The following is a 4,792-nucleotide window of genomic DNA, read 5'->3' on the forward strand; positions in this document are numbered from 1 at the left end:
GAGTGATTGTTGAGGTAGACTGAATACTTTGAGTGAAAAACTTGCTTCCTGAAAAACAGAATTTGTTTAAAATAATCTCGTCTTGGGAGTTCTAGTTCTGGTTTTTAACAGTACAAATAAAGTTTGCCTCTTCCAATGGTTTTTAGTCTGTTTTTGATGTGTGAATCTGCTGTATCTCCTGATCAAACAAAAATAATTAAGAACTGTTCGAATTTTAGGTTTAATTGTTTTTATTTAGGAACAGGACTTTTTTCACTGTTTCAGGTTTCTTCGTCGGCAGATGACCTCCCCCGCCTTGGAAAAAACTTGTTAACAAGGCACTGATGATGCAGGTGAACAGAGTAACTTCAGTGCCATACAGTACAAATGGGGATGCACATGTTTCTGTGTATGCCAGTACTCCAATGGATCTTCATGTCTCCTTAGGTTCATTTCGGCGAGGTATCGCTCCACTTCAACAATGGCATCTGCTGTGGCATTGGAGAAACGCCTCTTCTGGTCCACTGCAGAATCTAACAGAGACCACAGTTCACCTATAAATAACAAAAAAAAATCATTACAGATAATACACACCAACAACTGAAATACACAAGAAATGTCACAAGAAAATTAAAAAACAAAAGAAAACACAAGATTTGCTTGTGCCTTCTCCTGCATCTGCTGAATCCTGCAGCTGGTTACCTTCATTGTTTGCAATTAGTGCAGAACATTTTGCTTTCAGCTGCCGTACTGGATCTTGTGCCTTGCTTTGACTGACAAAACCAAGAGTTTTGAACCTAGGGTCCAGCAATGTGGCCATTGTCATAACACTTAATGATTCAATATTTGCAATTTGTTCTTTGACACGCCTCAATAGGTTTTCAGACAGAAGTCTTGCAACATAATTTTTTATATTTGACATCTTTGTAAGCACTGCATGGTGTAGCATGTTCATTAAAGGTATAACCTTGGATATTGACACCCTTTTCTCTTCCGAGAGCTCTGAAGTTGCTTGGAAAAATAGGAACAACACCGGTAACGATTCCTCAATTACCTCATAATCCTGAGAAATCAGAGGGATTATATCAGTTTTGAGTGCTGTGAGGGCTGCAGCCACAGGTTCTTTTTGTTGAAACAGACATTCCAACATAAAGTAAGTGCTGTTCTAGTGTGTGTCCGCATCAATTATGAGCTTTTGCGACTGTCTTCCCATCTGTATTTGAATCCCTTCTAGCTTTTCTTTATCTGTGGTGCTTGAGTGAAAATATGCCACAATTCTTTTAGCCTTTGCGCTGTTGTCACAGAGGGCAGGGATCTGGTCAAATGATTTTCGGACTAATAAATTCAGTCCACGAGCAATGCAAATGGAGTACCTGATCTTTAATGCTTTAGCACAAGCAATCATGTTAGCTGCAGCATCAGTCACCAGACAGTTCACCTTATCAGTAATTGCCCACTCCGCCATGTGATTATGCACCACCCTGGCCAGATTCTCAGATGTGTGAGTGGTAGGGAAATGCTCCACTCCAATTAATACAATGCCCAGTTTGTCATTGGGTTCAAAGAAGTGGCATGTTATGGCCAGGTAAGCCTCCATATTCATGGACGTCCACATATCTGCGGTCAGGCTGACGGCAGACACCTTTTGGATGTCTTCTTTGGCTTTTTCTTTTGTAGTATTTCTCTTCCACCATCCTTTTTAATGCCTGAAATAAAAAGCAAAATAATTCATTTAAATAACTGAAATGATTTCCATTTACCACATTAGCTGGTATTTTTGACACATACAAACCTTTCTGGTAGGAAGAACATAGGTTGGATCCAGCAAATGAATGAGCTCCCTGAACCCCTCATCCTCCACTACTGAAAAGGGTTGGGAATCCTTTACAATCAAGTTTACCACAGCCTCATCTAGAAGTAAGACGCATAAATATAAAACAATTGAAATGACACATTATTATACTGAGATATGATATGAATGAAATCATTTTAAACACATAAAACAATGTCATACTCTGGCTGGTGTCTCCTGTGTTTAAAGTGTACTTATTTTCATTACAGGACTCTGTAATGCTTAATCATTGATGATGTGTTGTTGTAGTCAGGGCCGCGCAGAGACCACTGGGGCAGGTGCTCAAAAAAAGGGCACATCTAACCGCATTCTAGGACAGAATATTAACAAAGCCTCACAGCTTTCAGAGTTTAATAAACAATGATAAATTACAAAATTGTGAGATATACAATCAAAGCTAAGGAAAATCTCTATATAGAGCATACAACTATGCATATGTAAGATATTTTATTAGTAATTTCTTTCTGCAGGTCTATTTTGTTATAGGAAAGTATTGCAATTTAGCAAGATATGTAAATCAGAGCTAGACCACCAGACATATTTTGTCTTTACAGAATTACGCTATTAAAAATATAAACAAGGGCACAATGCAACCTTTTAGTGGACTGTAATCTATAAAAAAGAGCTGCCTGTTTGCTACACTTGCAGTGGAGATGAAGATGGTCCATTCAGGAAAGCAGAGCTGCATCAAACTTTAATGTGGAACTGCAGAAAAAAGAAAAAAACAAAAGCAAAAATTGAATTGTTAATGCATGTCAACATGAGAAAAGCCTGCTGAGTTTAGCTTTAAAAAAACTTTCTTTTAAAATTAAAATCACACATTTTTGTCTCATAAAGTGAAAAAAATATTTTCAAAACAAACTGATTTGCGCATGTCAGAAATCTTTTCTTGCTATTCTAAGTTTTTGTTTGTGACTCAAAGTTTTGCTTGTGATTCTCACATGACGTCATGGGCAGGGCCTAAAATCACAACAAAAGATTTCTGATGTGTGCAAATAAAAGTCTGTTTGGCAAATAACTTTTTAAGTTCACAGGACAAAAATGAGTTATTTAATTTAAAAATAAGTTTTTTAAACAAAACGTTTTGTTTAAAAAAAGAGGAATCATTACAATTCCAAACTTTTTGATTACAATTTTATTTTACTTAACTGAGGTTAGTTTTTTTTTTTCATTGAATAATTGGGAAAAAAATTAACTTCATACTCTGCGAACCAGACCCTAAACTTACTTAAAGTCTGGATTCAGTTTTTTCCCCTTCATTAATGACACACTTTTATTACATACATTTTATATATCCTGGTAATTCAGGGTGAGTTATTTTTAATTCTAAATGGATATCCTTGTTGGACTTTTATTTAAGTGCTATTCTCCTTCAAAATACATTTACATAACACCAGAATAAATGCAATGTACATTATGCAGCAATAGAAATTAGAAGACATATATCCATTATGGAGATGATCGGTTTTGGACGGGCGATGTGCCCCTATTGCACAAGCGATACTGAAGAATGACTGCTATCATTAATGATACAGGGAAGAGGCTTTTTAGTTATCTAGCTTTGTTGTTGTGCTATTAACTAGCAGCTAGCTTCATGAACAACACATCAACAACAGCCTAATGTCTGTATGATAAAAATACTGAATCGATAGATAAGAACAGTTTTTCCTCACCTGTCTCCTCCCGCTCAGTAGTTCTTCAGAGAAAGGCAGACTTTCTCTGAAAGTCTGCCTTTATACAACAGTGTATAACAATTATACACTGTTGTATAATGAAATACAACAGTGTCTGTTGTATTTCATTATCTCTCTGCTTAAACCGCGACTCCGTGCTGAAGCAGAAACGATACAAAGTTTTCCGTCATCTGACAAGTAGAAAGTCTACTCCACTTTATTCACCAAAAACTTTATTTTTTAATTCACCAAAAACTGTTCTGTAATCTGGAACGTTCGCTATGTTGAGCTCCAGTTGGCAGCCAGCTCCATTCCTCCTCTGTGCTGTCAAGGTATTACCTGTCCGCCAGTGTTGTGGTACTTGAAATTGGTCTTGGTCTCGAGACCGGTCTTAAGACCATTTTTTGATGGTCTCGGTCTTGTCTCGGTCTCGGGCGCTGAGGACTCGGCATTTTATTTCAAGACCAGTCGAGACCGCAACTGTGAAAATACCACTAAACTTGCAGCATACTGTCCAGTTTATTTGTTAACATCTTTGCTTTCAGTGGATGCAAAATGCACCAATTAAAATCCAAGCAACTACGTGTTTCTCCCCCTCCCTCCTCCCCACCTTTCACTCGCACGAGGCACTCTGAGACATGCGCAATGGTTTTCTCTCAGCGGCAGAAAATGTGTTTGTCTAATCGTCAGTAATGGAATATCGCTGCATAAATCATAAGAAATCCGATGGCCACAGCTAACTCAGCAGTGCTTTGCTTTCACAGACGGTGGAGACAAAGTCTAACTTTTTTCGTCACTTAGAAAAGTAGCTCAAAGAAGGTAAGATCCGTTGACGTGATGTTAGCAAAGCTAGCTGTATAGACACACATAAGCATTGTGATGAAAAAAAGTTGTCACTCACTGCGCTGAATTATTGTGCGGAGATGTTGACTGACTTGTCGCATATATGGGACAACGGCGCTGTGTCCAAAAGTCTGTAATATAGTGAGGTGACATTCAGGAACAGTACGATTCATCTGCTCGTCTCTTTACTTATTAGATTGGACTGGTGTGTCGCTGAGAGCCGTTGTTCTATCAGATAGCCATACGCTGTCAGAATAGCATACATGCAGTGAGTACCATGCCTGCACATGCGCATTAAGAAGTCCGACCGTCAGAGGAGTTGTCAGTTCACCATACCCAGCAAGTTATGACAAAAATAAGTCATTAAATTGTTTTCAATGATAACTATATAGATATACATGTGTTGTCATGGTTTCAAAAGTAACTAAAATAACTAAAACACAAG

At 37.9% G+C, this 4,792-nt stretch overlaps 2 pseudogenes across 1 annotated transcript; both read right to left on the reverse strand.

Annotated features, from left to right (window-relative positions):
• Positions 1-212: 212 nt before the first annotated feature.
• LOC148156655 (zinc finger BED domain-containing protein 4-like) lies at positions 213-1,145 on the reverse strand (annotated as a pseudogene).
• LOC106905147 (E3 SUMO-protein ligase ZBED1-like) lies at positions 1,145-1,924 on the reverse strand (annotated as a pseudogene). Its single transcript, XR_001415063.2, has 2 exons — positions 1,772-1,924; positions 1,145-1,685 (listed from the first exon to the last, which is right to left on the reverse strand). The product of XR_001415063.2 is annotated as an E3 SUMO-protein ligase ZBED1-like (transcript).
• Positions 1,925-4,792: the final 2,868 nt, after the last annotated feature.

This window comes from Poecilia mexicana, unplaced genomic scaffold, assembly GCF_051168715.1.
Source record: "Poecilia mexicana isolate PSO_F unplaced genomic scaffold, ASM5116871v1 scaffold_10, whole genome shotgun sequence".
In the NCBI taxonomy this organism is placed as follows: Eukaryota; Metazoa; Chordata; class Actinopteri; order Cyprinodontiformes; family Poeciliidae; genus Poecilia; species Poecilia mexicana.